General features: G+C 39.7%; 1 long non-coding RNA gene across 1 annotated transcript in view; it reads right to left on the bottom strand.

The window, feature by feature from the left end:
- The window catches only part of LOC147350172 (uncharacterized), a 57,084-nt gene extending 45,949 nt beyond the window's left edge, over nt 1-11,135 (bottom strand). The window contains exon 1 of the long non-coding RNA XR_015149196.1: nt 10,914-11,135. This is a non-coding gene — a long non-coding RNA (uncharacterized LOC147350172). The remainder of the gene's footprint in view (nt 1-10,913) is intronic.
- Nucleotides 11,136-17,147: the final 6,012 nt, after the last annotated feature.

Here is a 17,147-nt window from a genome sequence, read left to right as displayed (position 1 = left end):
CTTCAATTATGTGTATCCTGAAATTCTTAAAAATATATCGCATCCTGTTTGCTGATTATACACACATCTGACCTATTTTTAAATAGCATTTTGCATATTTCATTGATTAATTTTTGTTCATAAAAAATTCATAAAATATAGAAATCTACAAAGAAATAATCCCCAATGTCTCAGTAATGGAAACAGTCAAAATTAACTTGGAGTATTTTTTCCTAGAACTTTGCTTTTTCTAGACATAATATTAAAATGATTACTAATTATCTCTTACCGAATGCAAAGTTTCAGTATGTTCACACAACTGTATATAAATCCCAAGGTACCACACATTTTCTTATAAAAGATTATTCTTACTTGTTTTACATATTTGGAGCCACAATGTATAAATAAAAATTCTATACATATTTTTTACTTATAGTCCTAACAATTTTCTATCAAAATTAATTTTTAATCCTTCATTTAAGCTACTGTCATCTATCTGATTATAAAATTGTAGAATATTAGGAAACACTAACATTTATATTAAGAAAAATCACCCATAATCTTAGTTTATCTGTTCATGTATTCTTAGAGAGATGCTTATTCAAAGCAATGAACTTTACTCTTTAAATCCGCTCTACTTATGGGAGATTAGTTCCTGGTCTTAGTATGTAATTTGCTATTCCTCTTTAAGAATGTGCTAAAATTTAAAAGCAGCAATTTTAACATTATGTCCGAAAAGCAAGGGGGATTACTACTTTTATAGTAAAGAATGAAATGTTACAACAGGATTACTATACCCATTAGTGAAAAATAAATTCCAGAAGTGGTTGAGTAGGACTTTGAACATTCTTTCATCTTTCATTGATTAACTATCTGGGGAAATCTGACGTGTGAACTGTAGAGAAAAATACAAAATTCAAGACCAATAAAATGTGTATGAAGTAATACACACACACACACACACACACATATACACACACACATATATATGAAGATCTCTTGGAGAAGAGAATAGCTACCATTCCAGTATTCTTGCTTGGAGAATTCCACAGACAGAGAGGCCTAGTGGCCTGCAGTCCATGGGGTCAAAAAAGAGTTGGACACAATTGAGCAACTAACACACACATACAGATGTACATTTCTAGAACTCAAACCAGTATTATAATTCAGCTTTGTTACAATTTTGAAAAAGCTGGAGACATGTCAGTTTGATTTTCCCCCAAAAGTCCTGAAACAAACACAATATTACAGATGGATTTTTTGGAGAAGTGATCCACATAGTACAAGTGAAGGAACAGAAAAGAGTGACAGATGAAAGAGAATAGTCAATAAAAGGTGATTTTATGAGAGTAAGTTATGAAATGCACAAGGTAAGCTCAATCTTCTTGGAAATAACAAAGAAATTGTGTACAATGTCCTCAGAATCATTCTAAGAAAAGATGAAGAGATAAGAATATTTAACCTCTGGCCATGGTCTGTCCGGACTATGTATTGAGATAGAGATTATGAGAGATAACTTCATCCAGAGCCAATAAACTGGATATATACTATCCCACCGGTGAACCAAGCTAGCTTCCATGGTGCTATAGGAAGCTCTCAGTTAAAGAAGCAAAGAGACACGTACCTGAGTTGGAAACCTGTCAGCACTGATGTAAAGGGTCTTCTGAAAATTTACTTGGACTCAGAGGTGGCTAAGGTAATGTAAAGTACTGCATTTAAACTGACTTTTACAGTTTACCCATTTCAGCATTCAAATCTGGCCATGCCCTACACTGATGTCTTTCTGTTATGGCAACAATACAGTAATGGCTAGCCATAGTTTTTAAAAAATGATGTGATACTGGAAGGTAAGTCCACAGGCTGGGATCCTTGTGTTACAACTGCACTAAGGACTATAGCTAACATTTATTTCCTTTATTAATCAACTAAAACTCTCATCTTTGGCTAGTACTTCAGCTGATTGACTTTTGTCACTATGCTTCAGTTCAGTTCAGTTCAGCATGCTCAGTCATGTCCAACTCCTTGAGACTCCATGGACTGCAGCACTCCAGGCCTTCCGGTCCATCACCAACTCCCGGAGTTTACTCAAACTCATGTCCATTGAGTCCGTGATGCCATCCAACCATCTCTTCCTCTGTCGTCCCCTTCTCCTCCTGCCCTGAATCTTTCCAACCATCAGGGTCTTTACAAATGAGTCAGCTCTTCACATTAGGTGGCTAAAGTACTGGAGTTTCAGCTTCAACATCAGTCCTTCCAATGAACACCCAGGACTGATTTCTTTTAGGATGGACTGGTTGGATTTCCTTGTAGTTCAAGGGACTCTCAAAAGTCTTCTCCAACACCAAAGTTCAAAAGCATCAATTCTTTAGCACTCAGCTTTCTTTATAGCCCAACTGTCATATCCATACATGACTACTGGAAAAACCATAGCTTTGACTAGAGGGACCTTTGTTGGCAAAGTAATGTCTCTGGTTTTTTAATATGCTGTCTAGATTGGTCATAATTTTCTTTCAAGAAGTAAGTATCCTTTTAATTTCACAGCTGCAGTCACCATCTGCAGTGGTTTTTGAGCCCAAAAAATAAAGTCTGCCACTGTTTCCACTGTTTACCCATCTGTTTGCCATGAAGTGATAGGACCGGATGCCATGATCTTAGTTTTCTGAATGTTGAGCTTTAAGCCAACTTTTTCACTCCCCTCCTTCACTTTCATCAAGAGGCTCTCTAGTTCTTCTTCACTTTCTGCCATAAGGGTGGTATCATCTGCATATCTGAAGTTATTGATATTTCTCCTGGCAATCTTGATTTCAACTTGTGCTTCCTCCAGCCCAGTGTTTCTCATGATGTACTCTGCATATAAGTTAAATAAGCAGGATGACAATATACAGCCATGACATACTACTTTTCCCATTTTGAACCAGTCTGTTTTTCCATGTCAGTACTTGGATGTAGTCTCAAATACAACAGAATGATCTCTGCTAATTTTCAAGGCAAACCATTCAGTATTACAGTAATCTAAGTCTATGCCCCAACCAGTAATGCTGAAAAAGCTGAAGGTGAATGGTTCTATGAGGACTTACAAGACCATATAAAACTAACACCAAAAAAGATGTTCTTTTCCTTAGAGGGAACTAGAATTCAAAAGTAGGAAGTCAAGAAACACCTGGAGTAACAGGCAAATTTGGGCTTGCAGTACAGAATGAAGCAAGGCAAAGGCTAATAGAGTTTTGCCAAGAGAATGCACTGGTCACAGCAAATACATTCTTCTACAACACAAGAGAAGGCTCTACACATGGATATCACCAGATGGTCAACATCAAAATCAGGTTGATATTTTTTGTATCCAAAGGTGGAGAAGCTCTATACAGTCAGCAAAAACAAGACTGGGAGCTGACTGTGGCTCATAAACTCCATATTGCCAAATTCAGACTTAAATTGAAGAAAAAAATAATTAAAGAAAGCCACTAGACCATTCAGGTATGACCTAAATCAAATCCCTTACAATTATACAGTGGAAGTCATAAATAAATTTAAGGGACTATATCTGATAGACAGAGTGCATGATGAATGATGGGCAGAGGTTCGTGACATTGTACAGGAGGCAGGAATAAAGACCATCCCCAAGAAAAAGAAATGCAAAAAAAAACAAAGCGGTTGTCTGAGGAGGCCTTACAAATAGCTGTGAAAAGAAGAGAAGTGAAAAGAAAAGGAAAAAAGGAAAGATATACCAATTTGAATGCAGAGCTCCAAAGAATAGTAAGTACAGATAAGAAAGCCTTCCTCAGCGATCAATACAAAGAAATAGAGGAAAACAATAGAATGGGAAAGACTAGAGATCTCTTCAAGAAAATTAGAGATACCAAGGGAACATTTCATGCAAAGATGGCCTCAATAAAGGACAGAAATGGTATGGACCTAACAGAAGCAAAAGATATTAAGAAGAGGTGGCAAGAATACATGGGAGCACTATACAAAAAGATCTTCACGACCCAGATAATCATGATGGTGTGATGACTTACCTAGAGCTAGACATCCTGGAATGTGAAGTCGAGTGAGCCTTAGGAAGCATCACTACAAACAATGCTGGGGGAGGTGATGGAATTCCAGTTGAGCTATTTCAAATCATAAAAGATGATGCTGATAAAGTGCTGCACTAAATATGCCAGCAAATTTGGAAAACTCAGCAGTGGCCACAGGACTAATAAAGGTCAATTTTCTTTCCAATCCCAAAGAAAGGCAATGCCAAAGAATGCTCAAACTACCACACAATTGCACTCATCTCACACGCTAGTAAAGTAATGCTCAAAATGCTCCAAGTCAGGTTTCAACAATACATGAACCATGAACTACCAGAAGTTGAAGCTGGTTTTAGAAAAAAATAGAATAACCAGAGAGCAAATTGCCAACATCCACTGGATCATCAAAAAAGCTAGAAAGTTCCAGAAAACATCTATTTCTCCTTTATCGACTATGCTAAATCTTTTGACTGTGTGGATGACCACAAACTGTGGAAAATTCTGAAAGTGAGGGGAATACCAGACCAGCTGACCTGCCTCTTGAGAAATCTATATGCAAGTCAGGAAGCAACAGTCACTATGTTTGGACCCTTGTAAAGATACTCCCTGGTGGCTCAGACAGTAAAGAATCTGACTGCATGAGGGAGACCCAAGTTCAATCCCAGGGTAGGGAAAATCCCCTGGAGAAAGGAATGGCAATCCACTCCAGTATTCTTGACTGGAGAATGCCATGGACAGAGGAGTCTAGCAGACTACAGTCCATAGAACTGCAAAGAGCCGGACACAAATGAGAGACTAACACAACAACAAGAAAGATACTCCAGTGAATACTCTGTACTCTAGTCCTCCTCTTTTCTATCATATAATAACATCCATAGAATCTTGTTATGTAGGCAATTCATCTATTGATATCAATAGTGTAAGAACCGATTTTGTTTTATATTTTTTCTTATTGATTATTTGATTGATTGCTGGGCCACCATTTGTACACTAGAATGACCTGGAAGTATCCATAAATTTAAATCACTTGAAGGGATTTTTCTCCTCTTAGCCAAGTTTCACATTGGTACACATGTATAACATCACATCTACAACATTGCTTCATCCACACAATTCTGATTTTGTTGGTTTAGTTGAACTTTTTAGCGAATAAATCAATGCTCTATTGGCTATGTAGTTGATGTAGTTGTAGGAACAAAGGGTTCCACAGACCAATTTAATTATTGTTGTATCTTCTTCACCCTAAAATAGATCATTTGCCCTAAGGATATGTTATATGTGATTTTATTAATATATTGCTATTTCAGGCACATTATGATCTCTCAGCCATTTTGCAAAAGCATCAAGAGCAGAAAAGGCAATTCCATATCCAAAATAAAGGTCAGTCCAAAGGAAGAAAACTCACTACCACCTCTAAGATGGAAGGTATCTCATATAAACAACTTGACAACTGATTGGTCTTCTAAAAGAATCACATCACATTTATAATTCAGTGCTGGTCTTTGAAGTTGACAGACTAAACACTAACAGATGCCATCTGTAAGATAAGCCATGGTGAGAGAGAAGCCATGTGGTTGAACCTGTCTAGTTTACATTCATATCGCCATGGCTACATTATGCATTGGACTATTTAAACACTAGAATTGCTTAAGATAAAAACTAACATCCACTAGATGGTTTATGCTATCTATTTTTTCAGCACCACTGCTGTGGTGGATACTTTTTGTTCAGTATGGCCATCGTAATACAGACTACAGATTCTCACACTTTGTACCTACACTATCCTTTCACACATATGCTTCTTTCCCAGGCTCACTGGTCAGATCATTCAATTTCACACTTTGAAGTCACTACTACCCATCAAACCACTGGCCATCCATTCAACTTTGCTATTTGAAGCCACAACTACTGGTAAAGCCATTGGCCATCACCTAAATATCTATGTAAGCCTTAAGAACATTTAGCCTAGTCAGCAAAAAACTGATAATTAAATGGACTGTTCATAGCATTGAGAAGATTTTGAGAAGAAGATGGTGCTTCAGGGTGACAGCAGTTCATTTTCAGCTTTTAATAACTTATCAAGCCAGCTAATTTGCAAATTAAATCTGAGTTTCTTTCCCACTGTATCTGCTTGCTCTGCATACTAAAATGTATCATTTTCATTTCATGAAGGAAGAATTACTGCCTATTTAATAACACATCTCATAAAATCTTACAATAGCCAACTCATGATGAGCATATTTGATTTTGTATTGATAATTACTTGGTGCTCCATAATCAAGACCTCAGATTCTAGAAACACCAGGAGTTTCTTTTCCAGTATTGGGTATATTTCTTTTGCAGAAGGCATGGTCATATTCTGGACTCATAAGGGTCTGTACTATGATTCTCCTATAGACTACTGCCTCACAGATACAATTACCTACATTGAGTACCTACAGCATAATTTTACCAGCTGAATCATATGGCCCGAGTGGAATGAACGTTACACCAGACCCTGCCTGGCTCTACTGCAGAGATGCCTTTTATTTTGAGACCTTTTTGAATATGAAATTCTTTCAAGTAACTCGTTAGATTGTATGGGGCAATCTTTCCAAGTGTCCTATATACTACTTTTACAATTTGCAGGTGCCAACAACTGAGTCTCTTTCTTAGAGGTAAGGTGTACAAGGTGGGCTATTTTTCAGGGTATATATCACTGGACTCTGAAAATCTTTACCAATATAACAGACTGCCAAAATTTTGTGGATGTTATCTCATATGATCTTGCATGCCTGTGTCTAACATGACATCCAGATACTTTACACCTCCTGTATATCATGCCTAACTAACAACACAAATTTAATAACAGACTTCCATGATATTTTAAAGAATATAAAAATAACTATTGTCCCTCCGGATTATATACTGAAATGGAGATATGTGAGATAACTTCAGCCAGGGTCCAGAAAGTAGACATATGCTATGATTTTTCCTTTGTGTATGTTCTGTGCTTTACCTCTCAGTAGTGTCCAACTCTTTGTGACAGCATGGACTGCAGCCCCCCAGGCTGCTTTGGCCATGGGGATTCACCAGGCAAGAATACTGGGGTGGGTTGCCTGGCCTTCCTCCATGGCATCTTCCCAACCTAGGGATTAAACCCAGGTCTCCTGCATTGCAGGTGGATTCTATACCAGCTGAGTCACCAGGAAAGTCCTTGTGAATGTGAGTGACCTCTTTTTGATTGACTTTTCTGATAAGAATGGAAAAAATGAAATTACTAAATGCTAGTGGCTGTTTTAATCTGTTTATTAAAAATACAATATTTAACAGCTACAATTGGGACTATAATTGGATAAATTTGGAATAGTTCACTGTCATTCAGGGCTTCCCTGGTGATTCAGATGGTAAAGAATCTGCCTGCAATGTGGGAGACCCGGGTTTGATCCCTGGGTTGGGAAGGTCCTCTGGAGAAGGGACTGCCTACTCACACCAAGTATTCCTGCCTGGAGAATTCCATGGACAGAGGACCCTAGTGGGCTACAATCCATGGGGTCACAAAGAGTCAGACACAACTGAGCAACTAACATTTTTACTGTCATTCAACATGATCTGTGTAACTTTTACCGGCACCATACTGACTAACTGAATATTAACATCATGCAGGCTATCAGGGTATCTTTTAAATATTTTAGAGTATCAATTCCTACTATACCACTTAGTATATGGCTGAGTGAGGTGATTTCAGGAACTTTTAATCAACATTCTTACCATACTGACATTTTTCCCACAGTTAGAGAGCTGTGATGGTGCTATGATTTACTGCCAATTATAACTCAACTCAGGAGAAGGCAATGGCACCCCACTCCAGTACTCTTGCCTGGAAAATCCCATGGATAGAGGAGCCTGGTAGGCTGCAGTCCATGGGGTTGCTGAGGGTCGGACACTACTGAGCAACTTCACTTTCACTTATCACTTTCATGCATTGGAGAAGGAAATGGCAACCCACTCCAGTGTTCTTGCCTGGAGAATCCCAAGGACAGGGAGCCTGGTGGCCTGCCGTCTATGGGGTCCCACAGAGTCAGACACGACTGAAGCGACTTAGCAGCAGCAGCAGCAGCATAACTCAACTCAGAAGCCACACAGATGACCACAGAATTAATCCATGAATCCACTGTAATTTTTGTGAGATGGCCATCACATGGGGTATTTTTTCTAAATCAGTTATTTAGTAGGTCCCAACTATAAATGAAAATAATAACATTTCAGATTATTTTGATTCTAAGTCAGATCATAACTTATATTCAACAGATATTGAAATATATGGCATTTTTTATTGTACAGTTTCTCTGGTAGGTATTCTTGTATCTTTTTAAGGAAAAGTTTAGGGTAAGATTTATTATATGAACATATAGCTGTGTAACAAGGTTCATCCTGAAAAGAAGCAAGTCTTCCCTTCAATTGCTTTTCAGATCATGTTTTTCGATTATGTTAGCTGACATCCACTGTTTGGTCTCCAGCTTTTGCTACTTTTTGGTTATGTGATGGGCAGAATCCATGTTACCAACTCAAAGGAAAAAAAAAAAAAAAAAAAGAAGAATCTATGGTAAGGATAAATTAAATAGACCATACTCTTTAAAACAGCTTTGACTATTTACCATTACCATGGATTCCGCTTTTCTTTTTCTTTTTTTTTTTTTTTTACTTTGACCTCCTCTTTTATTTTTTCATTCTTATTGAAGTATAGTTGATTTACAAGGTTGTGCTGGTTTCAGGTGTACAGCAAAGTGAATCAGTTTTACAAATACATATAGCCACTCGATTTTAGATTCTTTTCCCATATAGGTCATCACAGAGTACTGAGTTCCCTGTGCTATCAGTAGGTTCTTGTTAGTTATCTATTTTATATATAATGTGTGTATATAGATTCTTATAGATTCAAAGGTCCCATAGCTTTCAAATGCTGCTGCTGCTAAGTCGCTTCAGTCGCGTCCGACTCTGTGAGACCCCATAGACGGCAGCCCACCAGGGTCCCCCATCCCTAGGATTCTCCAGGCAAGAACACTGAAGTGGGTTGCCATTTCCTTCTCCAATGCCTGAAAGTGAAAAGTGAAAGTGAAGTCGCTCAGTAGTGTCCGACTCTTAGTGACACCATGGACTGCAGCCTACGAGGCTCCTCCATCCATGGGAGTCTCCAGGCAGGAGTACTGGAGTGGGGTGCCATTGCCTTCTCCGTTTCAAGTGCTAGATATGGTAAATAAGCCAGTACATCCTATTTTTTCCTTATACTTTATCCCAATCTTCCCTGAGTAGGAGATTCAGTAACTGTTATTCCAGAAACCCATAGACTATCACCAAGCCACTTAATAACAATAGTGGGGCTTTTGTTATCTTTATGTGGAATGATTCAATTTCTGAATGTCATTCTGAAAATCTTAAGTTACTTTTGGTACCCAGTCCCTTGACTTTGGTTCCTTCAAGAGTAGAACCTGAGACAAAGAGGTAAATTTAGGCAGTGTTCTGAGAAGTAAATTTATGAAGCTCAAGTAAGGTAGAGGAAAAATTTTGACAGACAATTCCATTTATTTATACCTTAAATAAAAATATTGCTGGCATCAGCAATTACGGCTAAATTCGCTGGGAGTCCTATGAGGAGCCACGAAGAATGAACCTCAGGATTGTTTCAATAACATGTTAATTGGAATGTTTATCTCTTACTCTCATCCCCCAGTTTTGATCATTGTCCCTGAGTTAAATCTGGCATTTCTGCAATATCTTACACCTGAGATTCAGCCAACTCAGAAAGATGCAGATACCAGGTGGGGGACCGGGACTATCAGCCTCAATGGAAACTCTCCATCACAGATTAACTAGAAGGAATATATATGGATAAACGGTATCTGCTCTGAGGCATTAGGGAAAATCTAGCATGGCAAAGCTTTTACAATTAAACGTGGTGCATGCAATTCTCATCATTTTTCTTGCTCCAAGGAATCTGACTATACAAAATGACTCAAACTACAGAGATGGAGGGACAACCAAGCTTAGGCACTGGGATGGATATTCTCCAGAACCAAGCTCCAATCTTTCTTCTCTTTTTCAGTTTGTATTAAGGTAGAATAAATTTTATTTATAATCCCTGGGACTGCTGCTCTGGCTTCTTGTCTTATTCAGTCACAGGATTCATCAGCTGAGCAGAGGGCAGGTAGAGGAAAAGACTGAGATGTTTATTTTCCTCACTACCTCACAGCTCTGTTATGGGTTTGTCATGCCTCTGTTCCCCTTCAGGACGCACATGGACTGGACAGCACCTCCCAAAATGTATAGCTCGTGTTACATTTAGGAAAAAGCTCCCCCACCTCACCCCACTCCCACCTCCCATAATTAGGATTCTCCACAGAAACAGAACCAATAGTGTCACTTGCTAATCCTACTGCTACTAAGTCGCTTCAGTCGTGTCCAACTCTGTGCGACCCCATAGACAGAAGCCCACCAGCCTCCCCCATCCCTGGGATTCTCCAGGTAAGAACACTGAAGTGGGTTGCCATTTTCTTCTCCAATGCATGAAAGTGAAAAGTGAAAGGCAAGTTGCTCAGTCGTGTCCGACTCTTAGCGACCCCATGGACTGCAGCCCACCAGGCTCCTCCACCCATGGGATTTTCCAGCCAAGAGTACTGGAGTGGGGTGGCATTGCCTTCTCCACAAAGCCTATTAATAATTCCTGAAAATAAAAATAGAATGTGTGTAATAAAATAAAGTCTAACCATTTTTCCGGGGAAGGCAATGGCACCCCACTCCAGTACTCTTGCCTGGAAAATCCCATGGACGGAGGAGCCTGGTGGGCTGCCGTCTATGGGGTCACATAGAGTCGGACACGACTGACGCGACTTAGCAGCAGCAGCAACCGTTTTTCTTCTCCTTTGTTGCTTAGCCTAGTCTCACCTGCTCACACGGTGTTGTGTGCAGAGGCCTTGATTCCACCCTGGCACCACAGACCAGAGGTCTTTGTGTGGAACAGCTGCAGTGCCATGTTAGCTCAGGACTGTAGAAACCCTAAGCAGGACACAATTCAAGATGGCGGTGGCGGCCTTGGGCAGAAAAGCAGTACCCAGCACTGCACTCAGCAGCCTTGAGCAAAAACTCCACCCACCCCACGAGAACTCCGCCTACTTCCTTCCAAACTGACAGCCGCCCTAGGAAACAGCCCCGCCTACTGCCTGTGGGAAGAGTGCTGAAGCCCTGAGCTGGAGAAGCTGCAAACACTGCAGGAACAGGTTGGAGGCGCTTTTTTTAAAACTGCCTGAATTAGGGTACAAGCTAGTCCCAGGGTGCACAGAACCAAGAAGCAAAATTATTTTCTTCGTGAGATACTAGAAGAAAATAACTTTGCTTCTTGGTTCTGTGCACAATTGGCATGTCTTTGAAATTCTGTATGGCTTCCTCCTAGACCTGGTTCCCTAGTCCTACAGCTCCTGCAGTACTTTTCGGCCACCAGTACCCTGGTTCTTCTAGTATCTCACGCGGAGAAGGCAATGGCACCCCACTCCAGTACTCTTGCCTGGAAAATCCCATGGATGGAGCCTGGTAGGCTGCAGTCCATGGGGTCGCTAAGAGTCGGACACGACGGAGCGACTTCACTTTCACTTTTCACTTTCATGCATTGGAGAAGGAAATGGCAACCCACTCCAGTGTTCTTGCCTGGAGAATCCCAGGGATGGGGGAGCCTGGTGGGCTGCCGTCTATGGGGTCGCACAGAGTCGGACATGACTGAAGCGACTTAGCAGCAGCAGCAGCAGTCTCACGAGTGATCGCCACTGACATAGCTTCACTGTCAGCTGGCAAAGAAAAACATAGGGCTAAATTCATGTAAGAGACAAAAATAAACAGCAATTTAGGAGCTTAAAGGCAATAAGTTGATAACAAAAACACTTATCTATATAAAATATAAAATTAGATATTTTTGAAGTGTTCTATGTTACCATAGATCATCCTTCCTAAAGGATGGTCCTTCATTTACTATGTCTGTGTGTGTGTGTGTGTGTGTGTGAGTCCCTTAGTCACTCGGTCAAGTCAGACTCTTTGTGACCCCATGGACTGCAGCCTGCCAGGCTCCTCTGTCCATGGGATTCTCTAGACAAGAATGCTGGAGTGGGGAGCCGTCTCCTTCTTCAGGAAATCTGCCTGACACAGGGATGGAATCCAGGTCTACCTGTGTTGCAGGCAAATTCTTTACCATCTGAGACACTATGGAAGCCCTCATTTAGTATGGTCTTTCCTAAAACCTAAAACTTTTTAATGTACGGTAGAATTCATGAATAATTTTATATATCTAAAAAAAGAAAAAAAAATGCCAGAAATGAAATGAAATCTCTTTTTCAGATAGGACAATGGCAGTCTTTAATTTTAAGATGTACTAATGAATTCCATCTAAAGATATACTCCTACTTCTTTTAAAATTGAACAAGTAGAGGCAATTTGTTATATAACTTCAAGAACTCATCTCCTTAACCATTACATTCTTAGTCCTTGACAGAAGTTTTGTATTTGAAAAGATTGATATATTTTGACATCCTTCAAAAAATTTAAGGCGTTTACTAAATATAATGTGGCAAAGGGTACTGTCACAATTACAATTATTCCTGAGTTAAATCAGGAGCACTGATTCTTCTTCAATCATATGACTGGATTACCAAAGGCTACTAGATGAAATTATTAACAAACCCAAATGGTTTCTATGGTCATGATTGTGTATGAGTGTGTGCTCAGTCACTTAACTCATGTCTGATTCTTTGAGACCCTGCCAGGCTCCTCTGTCAGACTTCTCTGCCCATAGGATTTCCCAGGCAAGAATACTGGAGTGGGTTGTCATTTCCTTGATCTTTCCAACCCAGGAATCAAACATACGTCTCCTGAATTGGCATGTGTTTTTTACCACTGAGTCACCTGGGATGCCCATGGCCATGATCACTAGCAGACAATTTCCATAAGAACAGAATAGAAATTACAGACAAACATTTCTATGGGAAGGGTATTAAGTTATTTAATCTTTTTTTCATAGTTTTTTCATAGTTTTATCTTTTGTATTTATAAAGCATAATAAACAGAAAGTTTATATAGTGTAGTGTTGAAGTTTATGACTGGTTTGTAAATGGGTCTGGGCCTTAAATCACAAACCCACTACATTTGATATGTTTTAATGACATGCCAAACACAATATTAGTTTATATTCACTAAAAATCTACTCTATTCTCAGAAATTTTATGGCAGACACTTAAAATTTCTACTGAAACTTATCCTTTTATGAAATTTTGGCATTCATCACAAATTGATACATGCTTAAAGAAGCAACAAAATTATTTAAAAAAATAGAAATTAACAAAATAAAAATTATGCTAACATATAACAGGGAAAGGCATCAGATCAGATCAGATCAGTCGCTCAGTCGTGTCCGACTCTTTGCGATCCCATGAATCACAGCACGCCAGGCCTCCCTGTCCATCACCAACTCCCGGAGTTCACTCAAACTCATGTCCATCGAGTCAGTGATGCTATCCAGCCATCTAATCCTCTGTCGTCCCCTTGTCCTCCTGCCCCCAATCCCTACCGGCATCAGGGTCTTTTCCAAAGAATCAACTCTTCGCATGAGGTGGCCAAAGTACTGGAGTTTCAGCTTTAGCATCATTCCTTCCAAAGAAATCCCAGGGCCGATCTCCTTCAGAATGGACTGGTTGGATCTCCTTGCAGTCCAAGGGACTCTCAAGAGCCTTCTCCAACACCACAGTTCAAAAGCATCAATTCTTCGGCACTCAGCCTTCTTCACAGTCCAACTCTCACATCCATACATGACCACAGGAAAAACCATAGCCTTGACTAGACGAACCTTTGTTGGCAAAGTAATGTCTCTGCTTTTGAATATGCTATCTAGGTTGGTCATAACTTTCCTTCCAAGGAGTAAGTGTCTTTTAATTTCATGGCTGCAGTCACCATCTGTAGTGATTTTGGAGCCCAGAAAGGCATAGGTAAATATATATGTTAGCATAATTTTTATTTTATTAATTTCTAGTTTTTTAAAAAATAATTTTGTCGCCTCCGTAGGCATGCAGTAATTTTGATGAATGCCAAAATTTCATAAAAGGATAAGTTTTAATAGAAATTTTAAGTGTCTGCCATAAAATATATATTTAACCATATCTTTCCCTATTATGATGACTTCCCTGGTGGCTCAGACGGTAAAGCATCTGCCTATAATGTGGGAGACCTGGGTATGAACCCTGGGTCAGGAAGATCCCCTGGAGAAGAAAATAGCAACCCACTCCAATACTCTTTCCTGGAAAATCCCATGGACGGAGGAGCCTGGCAGACTACAGTCCATGGGGTTGCAAAGAGTCGGACACTACAGAGAGACTTCACTTTCTTTCACTTTCCCTGTTATAGACTCGTACATGTTAAAAGAGAACTTGTATGTAATCTCAAACAACTTTCTTGCCTCTTTACCTGAACAAATTCAACATTTGACTTCAGCAACTATCTTAGCCTGAAAATGCTTTAAATTATACACAATATTTTTCATATTATCTACCAAATTAAAATAATACTGTGATAGGAATGAGTGGCCATAAAACAGATTGTCTGAGGGCTTTATTTTTTTTGTTTGTTTGTTTCAGTAAATGGGGAAAGTTTTACTACTTTAATCTTGACACTAAGTATAAACTGAGTCTTCCTCAGACATACTAGACAATCTCTCTGGCTCTCAACTCTCTTGATGAACCCCCTGTTTTTGTTTTTATTTGCCTAAATGTTTTGTTGTTTGAAATTTATAATATTAACTTTGTTGCATATTAGATTCAAGGTAATTTGAGGGTTAAAATTAAACTTCTACATTTCTCTTTATGAATAGATTACAGAAAATGTGTTCATTTTTTAAATTTAAAATTTTCTACTTGGCAAGAATACACAGAATAACTGTACAAAAAGATCTTCACAACCCAGATAATCACGATGGTGTGATCACTCACCTAGAGCCAGACATCCTGGAATGTGAAGTCAAGTGGGCCTTAGGAAGCATCACTATGATCAAAGCTAGTGGACGTGATGGAATCCGAGTTGAGCTATTTCAAATCCTCAAAGATGATGCTGTGAAAGTGCTTCAATCAATATGCCTTCAAATTTGGAAAACTCAGCAGTGGCCACAGGACTGGCAAAGGTCAGTTTTCATTCCAATCCCAAAGAAAGTCAATGCCAAAGAATACTCAAACTGCTGCACAATTGCACTCATCTCCCATGTTAGTAAAGTAATGCTCAAAATTCTCCAAGCCAGGCTTCAGCAATACCTGAACCATGAACTTCCAGATGTTCAAGCTGGTTTTAGAAAAGGCAGAGGAACCAAAGATCAAATTGTCATGATGATCTGCTGGATCATGGGAAATGCAAGAGGGTTCCAGAAGAATATCTATTTCTGCCCTATTGACTGTGTCAAAGCTTTTGACTGTGTGGATCACAGTAAACGGTCGAAAATTCTAAAAGAGATGGGAATGCAAGACCACCTGACCTGCCTCTTGAGAAATCTGTGTTCAGGTCAGGAAGCAACAGTTAGAACTGGACATGGAACAACAGACTGGTTCCAAATATGAAAAGGAGTATGTCAAGGCTGTATATTGTCATCCTGCTTATTTAACTCATGTGTTGTAGAAGGAAATGGCAACCCACTCCAGTGTTCTTGCCTGGAGAATCCCAGGGACGGGGGAGCCTGGTGGGCTACTGTCTATGGGGTCGCACAGAGTCGGACACGACTGAAGCGACTTAGCAGAGGCAGCAGCAGCAGATTACATCATGAGAAACGCTGAGCTGGATGAAGCACAAGCTGGAATCAAGATTTCCAGGACAAATATCAATAACCTCAGGTATGCAGATGACACTACCCTTATGGCAGAAAGCAAAGAGGAACTAAAGATCCTCCTGATGAAAGTGAAAGAGGAGAGTGAAAAAGTTGGCTTAATGCTCAACATTCAGAAAACTAAGATCATGGCATCTGGTCCCATCACTTCATGGCAAGTAGATGGGGAGTGGAAACACTGGCTGAGTTTATTTTGGGGGGGGCTCAAAATCACTGCACAAGTTGACTGCAGCCCTGAAATTAAAAGACGCTTACTCCTTGGAAGGAAAGTTATGATCAACATAGGCAGCGTATTAGAAAGCAGAGACATTACTTTACCAACAAAGGTCTGTCTAGTCAAAGCTATGGTTTTTCCAGTGGTCATGTATGGATGTGAGAGTTGGACTATAAAGAAAGCTGAGCCCTAAAGAATTGATGCTTTTGAACTGTGGTGTTGGAGAAGACTCTTGAGAGTCCCTGGGGCTGCAAGGAGATCCAACCAGTCCATCTTAAAGGAGATCAGTCCTGAGTGTTCAGTGGATGGACTGATGCTGAAGCTGAAACTCCAATACTTTGGCCACCTGATGGGAAGAACTGACTGATTCTAAAGATCCTGATGCTGGGAAAGATTGAAAGCAGAAGGAGAAGGGGACGACAGAGGATGAGATAGTTCGATGGCATCATGGACTCAATGGAGATGAGTTTGAGCAGTCTCCAGGAGTTGGTGATGGACAGGGAATTCTGGCATGCTGTGATCCATGGTGTTGCAAAGAGTCAGACACGGTAGAGTGACTGAACTGAACTGAACTGAACTTGGTTACTAAAGAAAGGAAGACAATTACTTTAATACACAGTGCATTGTTTTTTGTTTTCTTTCTTTTTTGGTTTTTGTCAACTTGTAACTGAAGATCAACTTGTAACTCAAAATCCTGGAGGGAGCTTCATGGTACACAGAAACTGGTAATTGAATAATGTTTACTGGGGACATAGCCACAAAAATGTGCTTAGATTTAAGGAACCCACAAAAAGATGATGAAGCTCCCAGAATCAACTATACTGAGGCAATGACACTGTATTTATGGCTGAAGAAGAAGAGGGGCAGACCAACAAGAATAAATACCGCAAGTTACCATTTCTCATTTCTTTGTGTCTCTTCTTGACGCCATTCATTGACCAATATCAACTAGAAGCCAGAGGTCAGAGGAGCACAGATGATGTATGAAGGCTGTGTCAGTCTTTCAGGGTGCAGACAAATGCACAAGATGGCCAAATTTATATTTGGAAGACAAAACAGAAAATATTCA

This window comes from Bos grunniens, chromosome 20 (genome assembly GCF_055505025.1).
Source record: "Bos grunniens cultivar Pamir isolate PY7600 chromosome 20, Bosgru_T2T1.0, whole genome shotgun sequence".
In the NCBI taxonomy this organism is placed as follows: domain Eukaryota; kingdom Metazoa; phylum Chordata; class Mammalia; order Artiodactyla; family Bovidae; genus Bos; species Bos grunniens.
The sequence above is the reverse complement of the archived record's forward strand: the minus strand, read 5'-3'. Positions and strand labels throughout refer to the sequence as shown.